Source organism: Neomonachus schauinslandi, chromosome 8, assembly GCF_002201575.2.
Source record: "Neomonachus schauinslandi chromosome 8, ASM220157v2, whole genome shotgun sequence".
NCBI classification, from domain to species: domain Eukaryota; kingdom Metazoa; phylum Chordata; class Mammalia; order Carnivora; family Phocidae; genus Neomonachus; species Neomonachus schauinslandi.
The window spans coordinates 56,741,712-56,763,484 of NC_058410.1; positions in this window are offsets into that span (position 1 = coordinate 56,741,712).

Sequence of the window (21,773 nt, forward strand, 5' to 3'; positions counted from 1 at the left end):
GTAAATAATCCTTTTAATGTACTGTTGGATCCTATTGGCTAGTATTTTGGTGAGAATTTTTGCATCCATGTTCATCAAGGATATTGGTCTGTAATTCTCCTTTTTGATGGGATCTTTGTCTGATTTTGGGATCAAGGTAATGCTGGCCTCATAAAATGAGTTTGGAAGTTTCCCTTCCATTTCTACTATTTGGAACAGTTTTAGAATAGTAGGTATTCATTCTTCTTTAAATGTTTGGTAGTATTCCCCTGGGAAGCCATCTGGCCCTGGGCTCTTGTTTATTGGGAGATTTTCGATGACTGCTTCAATTTCCTTAGTGGTTATGGGTCTTTTCAGGTTTTCTATTTCTTCCTGGTTTAGTTTTGGTACTTATACATCTCTAGGAATGCATCCATTTCTTCCAGATTACCTAATTTGCTGGCATATAGTTGCTCATAATATGTTCTTATAATTGTTTGTATTTCTTTGGTGTTGGTTGTGATCTTTCCTCTTTCATTCATGATTTTATTTATTTGGGTCATTTCTCTTTTCTTTTCGATAAGTCTCGCCAGATGTTTATCAATCTTATTAATTCTTTCAAAGAACCAGCTTCTAGTTTCATTGATCTGTTCTACTCTTGTTTTGGTTTCTATTTCATTGATTTCTGCTCTGATCTTTATTATTTCTCTTCTCCTGCTGGGTTTAGGCTTTATTTGCTGTTCTTTCTCCAGCTCCTTTAGGTGTAGGGTTAGGTTGTGTATTTGAGACCTTTCTTGTTTCTTGAGAAAGCCTTGTTTTGCTATATACTTTCCTCTTAGGACAGCCTTTGCTGCATCCCAAAGATTTTGAACTGTTGTGTTTTCATTTTCATTGGTTTCCATGATTTTTTAAAATTCTTCTTTAATTTCCTAGTTGACCCATTCATTCTTTAGTAGGATGCTCTCTAGCCTCCATGTATTTGAGTTTTTTCCAACTTTCCTCTTGTGATTGAGTTCTAGTTTCAAAGCATTGTGGTCCGAAAATATGCAGGGAATGATCCCAGTCTTTTGGTACCAGTTGAGACCTGATTTGTGACCTAGCATGTGATCGATTCTGGAGAATGTTCCATGGGCACTAGAGAAGAATGTGTATTCTGTTGTTCTGGGATGGAATGTTCTGAATACATCCGTGAAGTCCATTTGGTTCAGTGTGTCATTTAAAGTCTTTATTTCCTTGTTGATCTTTTGCTTAGATGATCTGTCCATTTCAGTGAGGGGAGGGTTAAAGGCCCCTACTATTATTGTACTGTTGTTGATGTGTTTCTTTGCTTTTGTTATTAATTGGCTTATATAATTGGCTGCTCCCATGTTAGGGGCATATATATTTACAATTATTAGGTCTTCTTGTTGGATAGACCCTTTAAGTAGGATATAGTGTCCTTCCTCATCTCTTATTATAGTCTTTGGCATAAAATCTAATTTGTCTGATATAAGGATTGCCACCCCAGCTTTCTTTTGGTGCCCATTAGCATGGTAAATGGTTTTCCACCCCCTTACTTTCAATCTGGGGGGGGTCTTTGGGTCTAAAATAAATTTCATATCAATGGGTCTTGTTTTTTTATCCATTCTGATATGCTGTGTCTTCTTATTGGGGCATTTAGCCCATTTACATTCAGGGTAACTATTGAAAGATAGGAATTTAGTGCCATTGTATTGCCTGTAAGGTGACTGTTACCGTATATTGTCTCTATTCCTTTCTGGTCTATGTTACTTTTAGGCTCTCTCTTTGCTTAGAGGACCTCTTTCAATATTTCTTGTAGGGCTGGTTTCATGTTTGAAAATTCTTTTAGTTTTTGTTTGTCCTGGAAGCTTTTTCTCTTTCCTTCTATTTTCAGTGACAGCCTAGCTGGATATAGTATTCTTGGCTGCATATTTTTCTCTTTTAGTGCTCTGAGTATATTATGCCAGTCCTTTCTGGCCTGCCAGGTCTCTGTGGATAGGTCTGTTGTCAGTCTAATGTTTCTACCATTGTGGGTTAGAGACCTCTTGTCCTGAGCTGCTTTCAGGATTTTCTCTTTGTCTCTGAGACTTGTAAGTTTTACTATTAGATGTCGGGGTGTTGACCTATTTTTATTGATTTTGATGGGGGTTCTCTGTGCCTCCTGGATTTTGATGCCTGTTTCTTTCCCCAAATTAGGGAAGTTCTCTGCTATAATTTGCTCCAATATACCTTCTGCCCCTCTTTCTCTTTCTTCTTCTTCTGTGATCCCAATTATTCTAATATTGTTTTGTCTTATGGTATCACTTATCTCTTGAATTCTGCCCTCATGATCCAGTAGTTGTTTATCTCTTTACTCAGCCTCTTTATTCTCCATCATTTGGTCTTCTATATCACTGATTCTCTCTTCTGCCTCATTTATCCTAGCAGAGCCTCCATTTTTGATTCACCTCATTAACAGCCTTTTTGTTTTCAACTTGGTTAGATTTTAGTTCTTTTATTTCTCCAGAAAGGGTTTCTCTAGTATCTTCCATGCTTTTTTCAAGCCCAGCTAGTATCTTTATAATCGTCATTCTTTTTTTTTTTTTAAAGATTTTATTTATTTATTCATAAGAGAGAGAGAGAGAGAGAGGCAGGCTCCCTGCTGAGCAGGGAGCCCGATGTGGGACTCGATCCCAGGACCCTGGGATCATGACCTGAGCCGAAGGCAGATGCTTAACCCTCTGAGCCACCCAGGCACCCTATAATCGTCATTCTGAACTCTAGTTCCGACATCTTACTAACGTCCATATTGATTAGGTCCCTGGCAGTCGGTACTGCCTCTTGTTCTTTTTTTTTTGAGGTGAGTTTTTCTTTCTTTTTCTTTCTTTCTTTCTTTTTTTGAGGTGAGTTTTTCATTTTGTCCAGAGGAGCATAGGTGAATGAGAGAACAAAATGCTAACAGGGTAACAACAACCCCAGAAAAATACACACTAAACAAATCAGAAGAGACCTGAAACTGGGGGAAAAGAAAGGGAAAGAAAGAAGAAAGGAAAAAAAAAAGAATATGATGAAATATGATCAGGCTGGTGAATCGATCAGTGCCACACACTAGATATTGGGCGTATTTTTGTCTGTTAGAAAAAACTGCCTCCTAAAATTTTAAAGAAAGAAAAACTTATATACAAAAATAAGGGTAAATACAATGAAGGGATAGAATATGACTGTAAAAATGAAAAGTATAAAAGATTTATAAAAGGGAGTAATAAGATAAGAAGTTGGTTGAAAAAAGAAAGAAGATAAATAAAAAAAATGGAGAGAATGTGATCAGGCAGGAGACTAGAACAAAGCCATACACTAGAGATTTAGGGTATATTTTGGTTTGTTAGAAGAAACTGTATCCCAAAATTTTAAGGAGACAACAACTTATATATATACCAAAAATAACATTAACTACAGTGAAGGGATAGAATATGACTCTAAAAATGAAAAATTAAAAAGATTTTTAAAAAAGGGGTTGATAAGATGTTGGTTGAAAAAGGGAAAAAGAAAAATTCAAAAAAAATAGAAAATGAAAAAGAAAGAAAATTAAAAAAATTAACTTTGAAAGACTAAAGAATTAGGGGGAAAAAAGCCATGAATTCTATGTGCTGTATTCCCCTAGTGCTGGTGTTCTGCTGTTCTCCTTGTTCGGTAAACTTGGTCTTGGATGGCTGTTCTTGCTGTGCCTGTTGCCGTGGTTCCCGAATGTCTTTCCCGGAGGCGGAATTGTCCCGCCCTTGCAGGTCCTGGCTAAGTAATCTGCTCAGGTTTGCTCTCATAGCTTTTGTTTCCTGCAAGCTTTTCATATAGCTTTGGAGGACAAGAGTAAACATGGTGGCCTCCCAATCTCCGCTCTGGAGGAGTCGAGAACTCGGGCCCCACTCCTCAGTGTGCCCCCAGAGAAAAGCAGTCAATCACTCCCGTCTCCCCGGTCTCTGGCCGCACTGCGTGCTCACCTGGCCTGTTACTGATCGATTCTGTCTCTGGCACACAACCCTGTGTGGAGTCTCCAAACCCAGCAGATTCCTGCGGTGCGCTCCTGCGCTGCTTCTCCCCAGGGAGGAAGGGGAGTCTCCCCGGATCTGCAGCTTGTTGGGTCCTTGCTGGAGGAGGATTGGCCTGTCTGTGCGGTGGATCACAGTTTATGGCAACCCCGAGCAGAGAGCCCACTCTTTGGCTCCTTCTTTGTAGCCAGCTTCCCTGCTCCGATCCCATGTGCATTTCTTTTCTCATGGATTGTCTGTTTATATACTCTTGCTTATGATTAGATTGAGGTGTTCATTTTGGCAAAAATACTGCTGAAATGTATCCTTCTCTGTGTATTATATCTGAAAGGACATGATGTTGATAGTCTTCTCACTGATGGTGTTAATTTTGATCAGTTTAAGATAGTATCTGTCAAGTTCCTCCCCAGTGAAGTTACTGGGGTTTTTTTTCCCTTTGGAATTAATAATTAGGGGAGATACTTTGAGGCAATGCAAATACGTTCCCTCTCCTCAAACATCTGCTTATTAATATTAACACCTATCATAGCTGTTTTAGCTGCTATAACAAAATACCACAGAATGGGTGGCTTATAAACAATTCAAATTTATTTCTCATGGGTTTGGAGGTTGGAGGTCCAAGTTCATGGTGCTGACATGGTTACATTCTGGTGAAGGCTCTCTTCTGGGTTGCAGAGTGCCTGCTTCTCATTGTGTTCTCCCATGGTGGGGTCTCCTTTAGAAGAGCACAGATTCCATCCATGAGGCCTTTACCCTAATGTCTTAGCATCTCCCAAAGACTTCACCTCCTAATTCCATGATATTGCTCATTAATATTTCCACATAAGAATTTTGAGGGACACACACACATTCAAACTACTGTAGCACTAATCCTTGGATGTAGCTTACAGCAATTAATACTGTGGGGCTTGCCTAATGGAAACTTTCTATTTCTCTTTTTCTCAACATTTAAAAAATGAAATCTTTCTATCCCTTCTAGCCCATCTGTTTATTCATGTGATTCTTCATTTTAATATAAACTCATTATATTTATGTTATTCTGTGGGTTATAATCCAGAACTATAATTATTTATATTTTTGCTCAAATTCTCTTGTTTATCACTTTTCTTTCTACCCTCTATTATTATTCTTGTTATCCTTTATTTTATATATACACACACATATTTTCTTTTAAAACTTTTTTTTTATTCTCCTTTTATATTCTATGGTTTTCTGACCACCTTTTTTTTGAGATGGATTACATTTGATTTACATCATTCTTTGAAAGTTTGTATTTCAATTTGTTTCTTTTAACTATTTTGAGATACCAGGTTACAATTTTCATCTCTATGGTGGCCATATTTTTTTGGTATGTCTTTTTTGTTGTCTGTACTTCATATGGCGAATTTTGTTTTTTATGTTACCTTTGCATAAGTTAGTTCATATTCTCTTCTTGTTACTTATGGTAATTAGATGGATACCTTGGACCTCTAAGTAGATATTCCTATGTAGGGGGCAGAGCTTCCAGGATTCAGAACTCAGTGATTCCCCTACTGGCTATTAAGGTGAACTCTCACAATACAGTCTTTCCTATGATATATTCTGTCTCCAAAGCTACAATTGTTTCAGAAAGAACTTCTGCCAAATTTCCCTTCCGTATACATTTCTGTTTAGGATGGGCCACAAGAGAGATTCTTGTGAGATTTGGATGGTAATGGGAAGAAAGATGACTTTTTGTAGCTGACACAGATTGTCACCAATCTGCTGACTTACCTTGTTGGCATGAGCAATGTTTGGGTCTGCAATCGCTCCACCTTTCCCTGAACCTCTCTTCAGTGTCTCTGACTCCTGGAACAGATATGTGTGTTTAGCTCCATGATCAAAAGACACCAGCACCAGAATATCCTTGTCACCAAGGACAGAGACATTTAGAATAGGCATGGGTTTAGTCCATCCTCTTGAAGTTCTAGCTTGTATTCTTGGGGTTCCATCTTGCTTATGTTCTTCTCATCTTCTTCCATGCCCTATCAGTTTCAAGCTCCAGCCTTCAGCACTGAAACATGACCTTTGAGGGACCACTTAGCCAGCCCTTGCAACTGCATAAGCCAATTTCTTGCGTAAATTTCGTATGAAAATAACCCAACTTGAATGGGTTCCCACTGGCCAAATCTGAGATAGTTTGTATATTAAAATAATAGAGTAAAATAATATTCATGGAATAAAATGCTGTACATTTACTGTTGACCCTTTTGCAATTAATTTTAGGGGCAGAAATAAATAAATGAATGATAATACTCTCCCTTCAAATTACTTATTAATTCAGAGGGGCATAGGAATTAATGCATTAGACAAAGCTAGCAGACACTGAATTTAAATAAGCAATGAAAGATTCTTATCTGATTCAGTGAATATCCTGTTGCTCTTTTCCTTATTTTGTTGTTCAAATGAAAGATTCTTATCTGATGCCATGAATATCCTATTGCTCTCTTACTTTTCTTGGTGGTCACATTTTCATGGATTTGGCCATTGGGAGCTCCTTGAAGCTGGATCCTGTGTCCTTTAGTTATGTTTCTCTCATTCTTTGTGTAATTTCATAGCCATTTTTCAAGGATACCTTATTCCTTCAAGTGGAGAATATGTCAGATTAGCTGTTCATTGTCACTTGTTTGTATGTATTTCTAGGGTTTAAAATTTTTTTTAAATTTAAATTCAGTTTAGTTAACATATACTGTATTATTAGTTTCCAGGGTAGAATTTAGTGATGCATCAGCTGCATGTAACACCCAGTGCTCATTACATCAAGCGCCATCCTTAATACCCACCACCCAGTTACCCCATGCCCCCATCCAACTCCCCTCCAGCAACCCTCAGTTAGTTTCCTTAGTCTAGGGCTTTTCAGAGAACATGGGAAAGAGGTATAGATATATAAATATAAACATGTACATATATATATATATATTCCTGTGTTTCCACAGATACCTATAATTCTCATTCATTACCACTTCTTAATCTTCTAGATTGTTGTATTTCATATGTTGGGTAAATAATAAGATTCTACACAAAGATTAAGATAGAAATCTGAGTTGATTAATTGCTACAGGTGGGTAGTCCTAAATTAGTATAAGCTTTTGCTTTCACATTTTAAGATGATCATAGCTCATAAGAATACAGCTTATTCACCTATTATTTTCTATCAAAAACCAGTATCTTTCTTGCACAAAATAAATAAGTACTTTATATTTTACAAATATGATAGAAGTCATAGTCAGCCTAATTCTATTTAATAAGTTTGATTCCGAAGATGAACAACCAAAATAGACCTTGTGATTAGATAATACTTGGTTGATCATATTTCACACTTCTGAGTAGATTATAAATATACATTAAACAATCAGTAGCCTTCCAAAATAGTGATTTAATGTTTAAAATTCCCCCATGGCAATTTCCTTTAAATGTGTATTGTACAGATAAGCTGTTGCTGTCTAAAACTCAGTGATTTAATTCTGAATGACTAATTAAGGCTCATGTGACTATGGGTCTTTTGCTGGTAGACTGATTGATGTATTGGGTTGGGCAGCTTTAGTAATTTTAACTAGGCTTTCTCACACATCTGTGGGTTGGTTGGAGATCAGTGATCTAGGCTGGGTTGGGCTGGGCTGAGTTCCGTATGTCTCTCATCCTAGGCAATGACATAGTTAAGGGGGAAGCAAAAACACATGAAGATTCTTAAGGCCTAGGCTCAATATAGATACACAATCACCTTTACCTCACTTTATTATCCAAAGTAAGTTCATATGGACGTATGCAAATGGAGGGGCAGAGAAATATACTTTATTCCTTTAGTGCAAGGAACTGCAGAATTACATTGCAAAGACTGTGAATGCAAGAAGGAAAGAAAAATGTGGTCAATAATTTCATCTAAGACCTTGCTGACTTTTGGTGGACCATCACCATCATTCGCTGAAGGGTTGATTAGAAATACAGAATTCCAGGTGGTTCATATGTATATTAAAGGTAGGGAAGAGCTGATCTAAGACTATAACTACCATACTACTTGACTAACTCTTTTACTTAGATTTCTTGAGTTCTGGAAGTATGCATGGAGCCCAGGGCCTTTGCTGTCACTGTTTGCGCATGTAGAACACTTTTTATATGTCTAAGTAGCTCACTATGTCTCCTACTTTAAGTCTCTGCTCAATTGTCACCTTATTAAAAAAACTTCCTAACTTAAAATAGAAATATATCTCCAAGACATCACCCTCCTTCCTCCCATCATCATTTTTTCCCCACCATAGCACTTATTAACACCTGACTTGTTACATATATTTTTCCTTAATTTTAATCTATACTCATTAGAATAAAAGCACTAAGAGAACACAGACTTTTGTGTCTTATTCACTGTTGAATTCCTGGTATCTGGAATAATTCAGGCATTTACTGTGTGCTCAATAAATGGAAGTTAATAAGAATTAAGTTGAAATATTTATGTAGAGTTAATTTTTAAATTAAAATGTTTATTCTATAGTTATAACCAATTATCAGATTTAACTATATATGTGGATTTTGTTTGGCTACAAGTTATAGAGACATACCTTTTCAAAAGTAGCTTAAACAACATATAGCTTCCTTTCTTGTAGGAGATATAAATATCTAAAGGAGATATAAATATAAAAAGAAACTTATATTTTATCAGTTCAAGGCTACTGTGGTGGCTCCATAACATCACCATTACCTGAGGTTCCTAATTTTCATCTCTACCACCTTTTAATCCTGATTCATAGTCTCAGTTTTGCATCCTGTTTTGAAATGGCCAGTGCAGTTCTAACCTTCTTGTATGGTTTCCAGGTAGGAAGAAGGAAGAGGAGAAAGAGATACGAGATTATTTGTGAGCTGGTCAAGACATTTTTAAGGCACTTACCTAAAAATCCCTTTCTGTAATTCCCATTAGTGTTAATGACCAGGACTAGTACTTATCATCAAATGGCCATTCTTTACTTCCCTGGGAAATTCAGTATTTTCTTTGGACATTTTACCACCTCCAACAAGTTATGGTTATATTAATGCAGAAGAAGCTCTGCTATAGTATTTTACATAAAAATGAATACATTTACCTTTTTTTAAAAAAGATACATTTGTTTTTTAATGACAAATAAGAATAAAAACTTGACTAAATTTAACAGCATTTGTAGTCAGAAGAAATTTATGAATACCAATAGACATATTTATATATTGCTCTTCAAAACTTCATGTTACAGATTTGTTTTATAAATTATACAGCTTTTCATTTCTTTCAGTTGAGTGTTTTTTGGCAAATGTAGAAAAATTTTAAAAATGTGAAAGTTTTGCAAACATTGATACTTGGTAATTTAATTACTAGCAAGTTTTATCTAGTAACTTTAAACATCTGTTTTCTGAAATCCTTATTCAGCAGAAATTACATGTGACTTTCACGCCTCTTTAATAAAAAATTGACTCTTTCAGCTGAACAGGGTCCTGTATCAAGATAATACTCTAGCATTTGAGTTATGTAACAAAACAAACTTGCCTGTGTTGTTAATCCATGTTTGATTCCCTCATTCTTCCAGGATACTTCATGGTGCTCATTTAGAACTATGGAGATGAGGAAACTGGCTGTCTTTAGGTTTTCCAAATTTTCATCTTAGTAGAGAGCCTTATCTACCTCAAGTCAGAAGGCTTTAAATCATGTAACGAATGATGTGGTAGTAGCTGCTTCCATGCGGACTGTGTTAGTGGCAAAATTAATGCATCACTCACTAGCCACTTGGTCTTTGTCTTGCTCAATTTCCACAAGGGGGTATATTGTCATATTTGTACTCAGTACTTGCACCAGACCACTTAACTATTATAACAGAAATATCAGCTCTTCTTCCCTGAAATATTGTATTTTACTCTTCTTTTCCTCCCACAAATGAGAGTATGAATAAGCTAGACTCAAATAAAATAAAAATCAGAACAGAGGATATTTTTTTCTTTGCAGTAAAGACTTTCATTTGCTGAAGTTTTCATTTTCAGCAAAGTTCACTGAGGTTTTCTATTTGTTCATTGGTAGCTGGATAGAGTTTGATAATGGTGATGCAAGGATATCTAAAGAATGTAATTTTGAGTTCAGATCTTGGGTTAAGAATTTATGACAGCCCAAACAAAAGTGAAGACACATACCAGCTCGGCTTTCTCTGCCTCTTTCTTTCTTTGTACACAGCTCTTCATCATAGCATTATCTTACTTATACTTATTCTTCCAGGTCTCAAACAAATGTCTTTTAGTTCCTCTAACATTTCAGTTTAGTGCCCACTCAGGCCTGCCCCATCTGGTCTTTGTTTGGATCCAGCACTCCTCTGTCTTTTTATTTCTTGCCCAATGTGTATTTGATTCCTGCATGCCCTAACAACTTCTATAAGTTAGAAGGGGTACAGCCTTGATAGAGAGGTTGCTCTTATTCTACATATCCTTGCATTATTAGTAATTACTAGTGGAATTGAAAAGATTTGAATGGATGCTTAGAATTTCCAAAAAGCCTCAAACCACACTGCATCCCTTTGTTGTCAGTGGCAAGGAGTAAGACTTTGATTTTACTCTAAACCAGTATTTTGCAAACTACTTCTAGAAAAAAACCTAAAAAATTTCCAGCCATTTGAAGATCAATACATCTGTAAGATATAATAAAAATTTTGCAATAATGTCAAATTGTTATGAGCTGCTAAACACTTAGTCCCACTGTCTGTGAGTATGTGTCCTGGACTGATATCACTCCACAGACAATTTGACTAGACTGTAACTTTAAACTCTCCTCTTTATTTGTTCTTCACACATTTAAAAAATTTTTTTTATTCCTTTATTTACTTTGAGAGAAAGAGAGAGAGCCCACGAGCACAGTGGGAGAGGCAGAGGGAGAGGGAGAGAGAGAATCTTAAGCAGGCTCCACGCCCAGCATGGAGCCCAATGTGAGGCTCAATCTCATGACCCTAAGATTATGACCTGAGCTGAAACCAAGAATCAGATGCTTAACAGACCGAGCCACTCAGGCACCCCTGTTCTTCATACATTTTTAAAAGATTATAGTATTTGTTAAATTCAAAATGGATGAAAGACCTAAATGTGAGATAAGAAACCATCAAAATCCGAGAGGAGAACACAGGCAGCAACCTCTGTGACATCTGCCAGAGCAACTTCTTACTAGACACATCTCTGCAGGCAAGGAAAACAAAAGCAAAAATGAACTATTGGGACTTCATCAAGATAAAAAGCTTCTGCACAGCAGAGGAAACAGTCAACAAAATTAAAAGGCAACCTTTGGAATGGGAGAAGATATTTGCAAATGACATATCTAATAAAGGGTTAGTATCCAAAATCTATAAAGAACTTAGCAAACTCAACACCCCCCAAAAAACAAAATAATCCAGTTAAGAAATGGGCAGAAAACATGAATAGATGTTTTTCCAAAGAAGACATAGACAGATGGCTAACAGACACATGAAAAGATGCTCAACATCACTCGTCATCAGGGAAATACGAATCAAAACTACAATGAGATACCATCTCACACCTGTCAGAATGGCTAAAGTTAATAACACAGGAAACAACAGGTGTTAGCTAGGATGCAGAGAAAAGGGAATCCTTTTTCAATGGAATCCTCATTCTGTTGGTGGGAATGCAAACTGGTACAGCTACTCTGGAAAACAGTATGGAGGTTCTTTTTTTTTTTTTTAAAGATTTTATTTATTTATTTGAGACAGAGAGAATGAGATACAGAGAGCATGAGAGGGAGGAGGGTCAGAGGGAGAAGCAGACTCCCTGCCGAGCAGGGAGCCCGATGCGGGACTCGATCCAGGGACTCCAGGATCATGACCTGAGCCGAAGGCAGTCGCTTAACCAACTGAGCCACCCAGGCGCCCAACAGTATGGAGGTTCTTCAAGTTAAAAATAGAACTGCCCTACAATCCAGCAGTTGCACTATTAGATATTTACCCAAAATGTACAAAAATTACTGATTTGAAGGGATACGTGCACCCTGATGTTTATAGCAGCATTATCAACAATAGCTAAACTATCTATGGAAAGAGCCCAAATGTCCGTCAACTGATGAATGGATAAAGAAGAGGTGGCATATTATATATATATATATATATATATATATATATATATATAATATATATGGAATATTAGCCATAAAAAAGAATGAAATCTTGTCATTTGCAATAATGTGGATGGAGCTAGAGTGTATTATACTAAGCAAAATAAGTCAGAGAAAGACAAATACCATGTGATTTCATTCATGAAATGAATAGAAATTCTGGAGTTGAAAAGTATAATAACTGAAGTAAAAAAATCATTAGAGGGATCCAGCAACAAATTTAATCAGGCAGAAAAAATATCAGTGAATTCTAAGATAAAACAATCAAAATTATCCAGTCTAAAAAGCAGAAAGAAAAAAGAATTATGAAAAATAAAGCCTAAGAAACCTGTGAGACACCATCAAGTGTGCCCAGATAAGGATAATGAAGGAACCCAGAGGAGAGATAAGGAATATTTGAAGAAATATGATAAAACTTCACATATTTGATGAAATACATGAATCCACATATTTGAGAATTTCGATGAGTCCCAGGTCAGATAAACTCAGAGACATCACACTGAAACACATTATAATAAAACTGTTGAGAGCCAGAGACAAGAATCCTTGAAGCAGCAAGAGAGAAATGACTCATCATATAAAGGGATCCTTTAAAAGATTAAGAGCTGATTTTTTCATTAGAAACCATGGAGGTCAGCTCAGGAATTTAGTGACTTTAGTTTACTAGAAATGATGAACTATAAATTGTTGCACCACAAATTCTAATTGTTGGTGTATTGCCTTTAACTGCAGACTTTAATGTAAAAGAGCAAGGATGTATAAGACTTATGTATGCACTAAAAAATACAAATCATTGCTGAAGGAGGTTTTAAAAGACATATATTAATAAATTGGAAGGCAATTAGGATGGCAATAATCCCCCACATTATTTATGGATTCAGTGTAACCTCTATCAAAATTTCAAGTACCATTTTTTTTTCCATTTTCAGAAATAAACAAGCTGAGGGGTGCCTGGGGGCTCAGTTGGATGAACTCAGACTCTTGGTTTTGGCTGGGTTTATGGTCTTGGGGGTCATCAGATTGAGTCCTGTGTCGAGCTCTGTGTTGAGCATGGAGTTTGCTTGGGATTCTTTCTCCCATCCTTTGTTCCTCTGCCTGCTCACACACACTCTCTATCCTTCTCTAAAATAAATAAATAAATAAAATCTTAAAAAAAGAAAAAAATTGATCCTAAAATTCATATGGAATTTTAAGAACACTGAATAGCCCAAAAAGTCCTGAAAGAGAAAACCAAAGTTGGAGGCTACACATTTCCCAATTTCAAAATTTACTGTAAAGCTGCAGTAATCAAAACAGTGTGATACTGGCATATTTTTAGGCCCATAGACTAATAGAATATAATTGAGAATCCAGAAATAAACCAATAGACCTATGGTCAGTTGACTTTCAACAAGAGTCCCAAAATCATTCAACATAGAATAATCTCTGAACAAATGGTGTGGGGACAGTTGGATCTGACAGGCAAAATAATGAAGCTGGACCTTTACCTCACCACATACAAAAATTAACTCAAGGTGTATGATACCTTAATTTAGTACCTAACATTCTAAAACTCTCATAAGGAAACTCATAGGGATAAAGCTTTATGAACTTCAATCTGGCAATGAATTCATAAATATGATACTAAAAGTGCAAGCTATAAAAGAAAAAAATAGATAAGTTGGACTTCTTTAAAATTAAATACTTGTGCATCAAAGGACAATATTAATAAAGGGAAGAGATAACCCACAGAATGTGACAAAATATTTGTAGATCTTACATTTGATAAAGGTCTACTAGCCAGAACATATAAAAATGCTTACAACTCAACAACAAAAAGCCAAACAATCCAATTGAAAATTAGACAAAGGATTTAAATAGACATTTCTCCAAATAAGACATACAGTTGGCCAATACATACATGAATAGATGCTTAACATCATTAGCCATTAGGGAAGTGCCAATTAAAACCACAAAGAGATACCACTTCATGCCCACTAGGATAGCTGTAAAAGAAAGGAAAATAATGAGTGCTCACAAGAATGTGGAGAAACTGGAACTCTCATAGATTGCTGGTGAGTTTGTTGAATGATGCAACTACTCTAGAAAACAGTTTGGCAGTTCCTCAAAAAGTTTAGCTTGGAATTGATATATGAGCCATACCCAGTTGATTCAAAACAGGTTTTTGAACAGATACTTGCACTTTTGAACAGATACTTCATAAAACATTATTCACAATAGCCAAAACGTGGAACACCTCAAATGTTCATCTACTAAGGACTATTTAAACAAAATGTGGTATATCCATATAATGGCATGTTATTCAGCAATAAGAAGGAATAAAGTACTGATGCATGCTACATCATGGATGAAACTTAAAATCATCACACTAAGTAAAGTAAGCCACATATTTCATGATTCCGTTTACATGAATTGTCCAGAGTAGGCAAATCCATAGAGACAGATTTGCAGGTCTATGATTTGCAGAGTGATGGTGACCAGTACTGGTGAATGAGAGAATAGAGAGTGACTGCTTAATAGCGATGGGGGATGAAAATGGTCTGGAATGAAATGGTGGTGATGGTTGTACTATATTGCAAATGTATTAAAGCCATTAAAATGTACACTTTAAAGTGGTCAAGTGGTAAATTATATTTTGGATTATACCTCAAACAACTAATATAATGAATACATATAAAAATAAGCCCATGTCCACAATAAAGTTATACGTGAATATTCATTTTAGTACTATCATTCTGGGCTCAATGTACTAAAGGCAGTAATCATGTAGGGAAATACAGAAATCCAGAGAAGAGGTATTGTGACCTAGGAGAATGGATACAGAGATACTGAGTGCATAAAGAGATCTAGAAGTGATAGAATCATATCAACTGAATTTGGTGATTGATTAGATGTGGGTTCTCCTATGTAGTTTTGACTTGCAGTAGAGTGGATTAGGATGTACTTCATTAAGTTAATAGAACAAGCACAAAAAACCCCACAAACCTCTGAGGTGAGATCATGATGTCAGTTTCAGACGTAAGGAGTTCGGTATTCTATCAAACAATAAATGGAAGCAAAAAAGTGGGTGCTGGGACTAAAAGTAGATGACTAGAATATATAAGCATATTTTTGACAGTTGAATCCAAGGGACTGAAGGAAATTTATCAGGCAATGTGAAAAGAAGGCCCATGACAACAGAAAACCGAGGACACCAAAAATTTAAAAATAGGCACAAAAAGGGTCTCCTGGGTGATTCTGTCGGTTAAGCATCCAACTCTTGATTTTGGCTCAGGTTGTGATCTCAGGGTTGTGAGACCGAACCCCCTAGTTGGGCTCTATGCTCTAAACTTAAACCAAATGGATTCTCAAATTTCATTCTACTCAAATTTTTTTCACTTACCAAATGGTGACCCTTGGGCACCCATGTGCAAGCACACATGTACACACTTACTCATTTATGTCTTAACTCAAATTTCCTGAAGAATAGATGTAGTAGCCAAGTTGGAACAAACTTACAGAAGCAATAAATTCAATTATATCCCATTGCATAATGGTTTTTAAAATGAAGCAAATTAACACATAACAATTTTAACCAAGTTCCCAGAGGATCACTTTTAATGTATAAGGGACTGTGTGTGTGTGTGGGGGGAGGGGTGTGTATGCACATATATAGCTATTAAGTGGTTAAATCAGAATATGAGCCCAGGACTTTGACTTCACAGCCAATGCTATAACCACTTTATACAGATTCACAGATGGAGGTTGTTTGAAGAATACTGAGTTACCCTACTAAACAATCAAGATAGGGACATATAAAAGTGCACCTGACTTCACATATCTGACCAATGAGAATAAGTGGAACTTTCTTTTTGAGTTTGAGTCCCAGTCTAATAAAGCGGCTATTGTTAGGTGGCAGGTCATGTAGCAGGGTTTGAACCCATGGTGGGCTTGCCATTTCCACAGATAATTCTGAAGAAGTGGAAACTGTGAGCTGATCAGGCACTCTAACGAGTGTCTATCACAGCATAATTTTGCAGGATTGGTCATTTGCCCAGTGAGGACAAAAGCTATGGGGGGAAGCAAAACTACAGGCGGTCATGCCAGAAGCTTCACCTCTGTGCTTCTTTTTCATGTTTAGTGTGGCAGTTACAAAACAAACTCTCCTCAGGTAGCTTTTGTTGAGAATAAAACATTTGAAATTATTCTAAGATTATTTATTATATGGTTCTAAAATTATATGCTTCATACTTTAGAATTGCTTGAACTGCCACAGATCTATAATGGTGTGCTAAACTCTCTGATAACAATTGTGTTTTTATCAGTTTCTCTTTTTATTTGTAATGATTTTACTTTATACATTTTTCATGAAATGTAATTTGTCAGCAAAAGATTCATGATTGTTTCAGGCTTTTGTGGATTTGTATCTTTTCATCAATATAAAACTACTATTTTTTAAAATCCCATTACCTTCTCTTTGCTTTCTCCTCTATTCTGATACTTATTTTTTTACCACATCAGTTTTCTTTTTAACCTTTGCTTGATATATCTTTGCTTGTCATTTACTTTTAGTTTTTCTCTGAAGTTTTGTTTTTGTTCAGACTCTTTTTAATAGAAATTACTGTGAATTGTTATTCTATACTATTTGGTAACTTGCCTTTAAAAGAAAGATTTACTTTTCCACATTTTGACATAGATTTTATATTGCTTATTGTTTCTGTAATGTTCTACTGTGTTTTATAGGCATACTTGCAATTTATTTTTAGTTCTGTATTTTATTGCATATTCATATTTTTTGTTTTCAATTATTTTCTGCCTCAATTAGACTTTATTATTTTTTTGAAAGATTTTATTTATGTATTTGACAGAGACATAGCGAGAGAGGGAACACTAGCAGGGGGAGTGGGAGAGGGAGAAGCAGGCTTCCCGCGGAGCAGGGAGCCCATTGCGGGGCTCGATCCCAGGACCCTGGGATCATGACCTGAGCCGAAGGCAGATGCTTAATGACTGAGCCACCCAGGCGCCACCACAATTAGACTTTAAAAGTACTAAAGTACATTAATTATTTTCAATTTTATCTTAAAGCTTTAAAAATGCAATTTAAAAATTATACTTTATAACAATGACGAGAAATTATTTCTTTCAATGTAATTTTGTAAATTTTGTAAATACAGCTTTAGGCATTCTTCCACTCTTTAACTTCACTAATTCTTGTTAATCTAGATTGAGGTTATAAATATAGTACGTAAGTGCTCGCTTCGGCAGCACATATAATAAATATAGTACTTAATTAATCAGTTCTGTCTCTTTTTCATTAATTTGCTTTTTCCTTCTTTTCCTTCCCTGTTTCCTTCTAGCATCCTTCAGACTTTTTCTATAAAGGTTAAAAATCTCTATAAAGGTAAAAGTATTTACTTTGGTTAACAATCTTGAATATTATTTAAATGGATTTTAAGATTATACATAAAATAATTAAGTTTGAAAGTTCATCCCTAAATATTTATTATCTTAATTATTTGCCCAATATTAGATTTGACTTTTACTGTTTTGGCATACACCCTCAAGTAATTTATCTAAAAAAGATACTTGTTTCTTTAGCTCACATTGATCTCAAGATGCCTTACTTTCTGTTGTTTTCACATTCCAGCAATTAAATTATTGTGTATATTATTTCAAGATGTGTGTGTGTGTGTGTTCATAAACTTTGAAATTACACATACTTAAATTCTATATAATTGAATCCTAACATTTTTCTTAAACCTGTTTAATGATTTACTATTTTATAAATATTTAAGATATTAGAGAAGGCTGAGATGATTTAGATTCTAGTTTTATTGTTAACATTCCAATTTTTTTCTTGGATGATTGTACTTTTTTATATCTTAATATCTCACCAGGTCGGGGCACCTGTGTGGCTCAGTTGGTTATGTGTCCAACTCTTGATTTCAGCTCAGGTCATGATCTCTGGGTTGTGGGATTGAGCCCTGTGTTGACTCTGTGCTCAGCGTGGAGTTTGCTTGTCTCTCTCCCTCTGCTCCCCTTTCTTATGTTATCTCTAAAGTGAATAAATAAAATCCTTAAAAAAAAAAATCTCACCAGGTCGTTCATAGTTGTGGTTCAATTTTCAATTGCTTTCATAAACATAATACATAATTTTAGTTTTAAGACCAATTTTCCTTATATCAGGATTAAAAAATTGCTTTAAATAATTTGCTTCAGCCAAATCAATGTACTCTTTCTTTCAGAAATGTCTTTTAATGTATAGGCTTATTATTTGAATATTTCCTCTATGTTTTTAAAATACTTTTTTTTCCTTCTTATATCCTCTACATAGGGTTTTCATCTGGGTACTCATATCCCTACAGATATCATCTATCAAATGTCTTCACAGGTTCTTGAAATATCTAAATTAGGTTTTTCTTCTTGTCCTTCCACATTTAAACAGTTTCTTCTTTCTAATTGATGTCATATTCTGAATTTATTGGGACCATGGTAAATGTTTTCTAACTATTTATCTGTATATTGTTGAACAACTATATCAAAAGGAATCAGCTCACCTATTGCTCAGGGTTTGAAGTTTAATTTTTTTCATATGTATGTAATATTTCCTGAATATATCTTTAGAAAATGAGGTAGGACTTCAGTGTATGATATTGGATAAGGATCTGGGAAATTGGACTAACCCTTCTCAGAGAAAAAGCTAAGTATTTTTTTAATATTCTAAAAGGCTCTGAATACCAGTTGGTAACCTAATATCAGGCAAAAATGTCAGTGAAGGCAAGGAACTACAGAAAAAATCAGAGTTGAAGTAGCTTTAACTCCGAACATATTTGCAAAGTCTGTGAAACTTGAGCATTCTCAAGACATATGGAGGAAAAAACAAAAACCAGATGCAGTGATGCAGTTTGGGATGTAAGGTGATCCAGAAATAAATCTGATTTTTCCTACATACATGCCATATTATACAAAAGAAAATTGAGAAATGCAGGAGTTAAAAAAGTCCTTCAGGAGATATACCTCTGAGATGGCCCTCCCATCTTGTGTAGGAAATTCACATCAGCTGTTGGTCAATAAAACCTCAAGCTTTGAACTTAATTCAGAGTGGTCTTGAGCTAATAGTTCCCTTACACCCTTATTAGCCACAAACACAAATCCTGTCTGGAAAATTGCACCTATGTTCTAGAAATTTCCAGAAATTATGCTCTAAGTAAAATGAACAGGACACAGTCAGAAATCACTAATTCTGCAAGGATATAAGTCACTATAAACATGAAGAAAGCCTACTTTATCAAATCATAATTATCAATTCACAATGTATTAGTTTATGAAAATGTCATGTGAGTATTATCACAAATTATAAACTAACATGGGTCAGCACATTTGAATAAAAAGAAAGTAAGCTTTGAAAATCTCTATGGAGAAAAAGGAGCAAAAAATAACAATAGTCTTAACATAATTGAACATTTAGAAATAGAAAGTAATATAGAAATTAAAAATTCAATGGAGAAACTTCTACTTCCAGTGATGGTACTGGACATGCCTTCCGAAAATTAATAATTAGAAAACCGACCAAAATTATTTCCAGATATTAAACTTGAAACAGCACAAGTCTGACTTTCCTAAGAGAAGGAATTAATTGGCATGAATTATCCTTATAATTTTCCTTAAGGCATTTCTCAGACTAGGGGTCAGACAGGTAACACAAGCAGAAAAACAACACTGTAGTACTAATTAAAGGAGATTGAGATTGGAGATCTGGGTGTCAGAGGCTACTGAAGTTTGTGGGAAAGAATATCAGGAGGAAGTTACACAGATGAAGAGCTCTGTAGATCCACAAAAGGGTTAGATTGAATGTTTGGGTAAACAATAATCTGAAAGTGTATGCAGTGAAATTGCACAAAGCCAGACCAAAAAAAAAAAAAGACATATAGTAGGAAAAAACAGCTATCGGGAGCTGTCCACTGAAAAGTTCCAGGACCCACACAGGGCTAAGAGATCCATGAGTTTCAGCTTAGAGTGGAGAGACATTATTGGCCACATTATTAATTCAGGAGAAACCTCAAAAGTGCTTTAGAGTAGTCAACTCTAACAAAGGTAAAAAATATGCTTCTACTGAATCAAATTGATCTGCACGCCACTGAAATGCCTAACAAAACATATCCTTCAATCTTTAAATGACAGCAAAATCCAGTCAATAATATAATATACCCCATGTTCAGTATCAAATCAAAAATGCTAGACATACAAAGAAGCGGGAAGATGTGACTCATAGACAAGAGAAACATCGAATCATAGGGAAAAAAGAGTAACTTCAAAGCAGTTACTGAAAATGTGCTCAGTGATTAAATGACAATGAAAATAGTGAAGAAGGTAACAGAAAATATAGAATTAAATGGGAATGACAGAACCAGAGAAATATAATCTGAAATGAAAAACTCATTGTATGGGTTTAGCAGAAGATAGAAGATGGCATAAGAAAAGACATTGCAATATAAATTATCCAAACTAAAACATGGAGAGAAAAGGATACTGAAAAAGAAATTAAAAAAGACTCAGAGACCTGTTGGAATATACCAAGCAAGGTGGCATAGACGTTATTGAATTACAAGAAATGAAGGGGTACAGTAAAAAATATTCGAAGATAAAATAGTTAAAATATCTCCAAATTTGAAGAAAACTGTAAGCCACTGATCTGGGAAGGTCAGCGAGACTCAAAGAGTGAATATGATAAATTCCTCACCAACATATAATACATATATTATTAATCATATCGATGAAAACCAGTCATAAAGAGAAATCTTGAAATCCATTAGAGAGAAGAAAATATGTATTTTTTTTTCCTGAAAGTTGGATTTGTATAGGACAGCAGGAACTGAGCTAAATACACTTACGCTTACAGATGAGCACACCTTTCCTCCTGGTAGGTCTTTATTATGGTGGTTAATGTTGATCTAATTAAGAGTTGAGCTGGGTTTGAAGTTTGTTGCTGTGATCATCTTCAGTATGCCAGAGTTTCAGTTCTTTCTGGGCATACCTCTTACTTATGGTGAGGGCAAAATTTCCAGGGGGTATTCTTAATGTTGGTTTCTGGCTTTGCTTTGGATCTTTCATTGGCGCTATTCCCCAGAAAGCAGCTTTGTAGTTGTATCCCACTGTTAGGTTTTACTTGATGCTCAGTAGCATGTTGGGGATAGTGAACTGGGGGCATTCTTTGTTGTTCTGATTAAGTCTCACTCTTCAGTAGATACTGTGAAACTGGGCTTTGGGATCCTGGCTTTCACAGGTCTATGTCTTCCTCATCTGGATGTAATAGTGGACCTATCGTTTTTTCCTGCCAGAGGCCTCAGTGTAGATGTGTTTTTTCCTGTATTCCTTCTCCAGCTCCAGTGGATTTTCCCCTGTTCCCTCAAGTGCATAGGTTTCCCTGCCTTTATTCCTGTATATCAAGGCCTTTTCCCTTAATCAGATATAGGGAAGGTGGGTCTTGGTGGAGTTTCATTTGTGGGGTGCCACATCTCCAGATGCAGTAGGGTTCCACCAGTAATCTCAGGTTATAGTTTTTCTTGCCCTTCCCCTTACAGAAAAAGGGTATTGGAGACAGGGGAGATGATTCTAGGTAGAGTTTTAGCAGGCCTGGTGTTTTCTTCCTACAGCCAACATAACTAGGAAGCTTTCTTGATTTT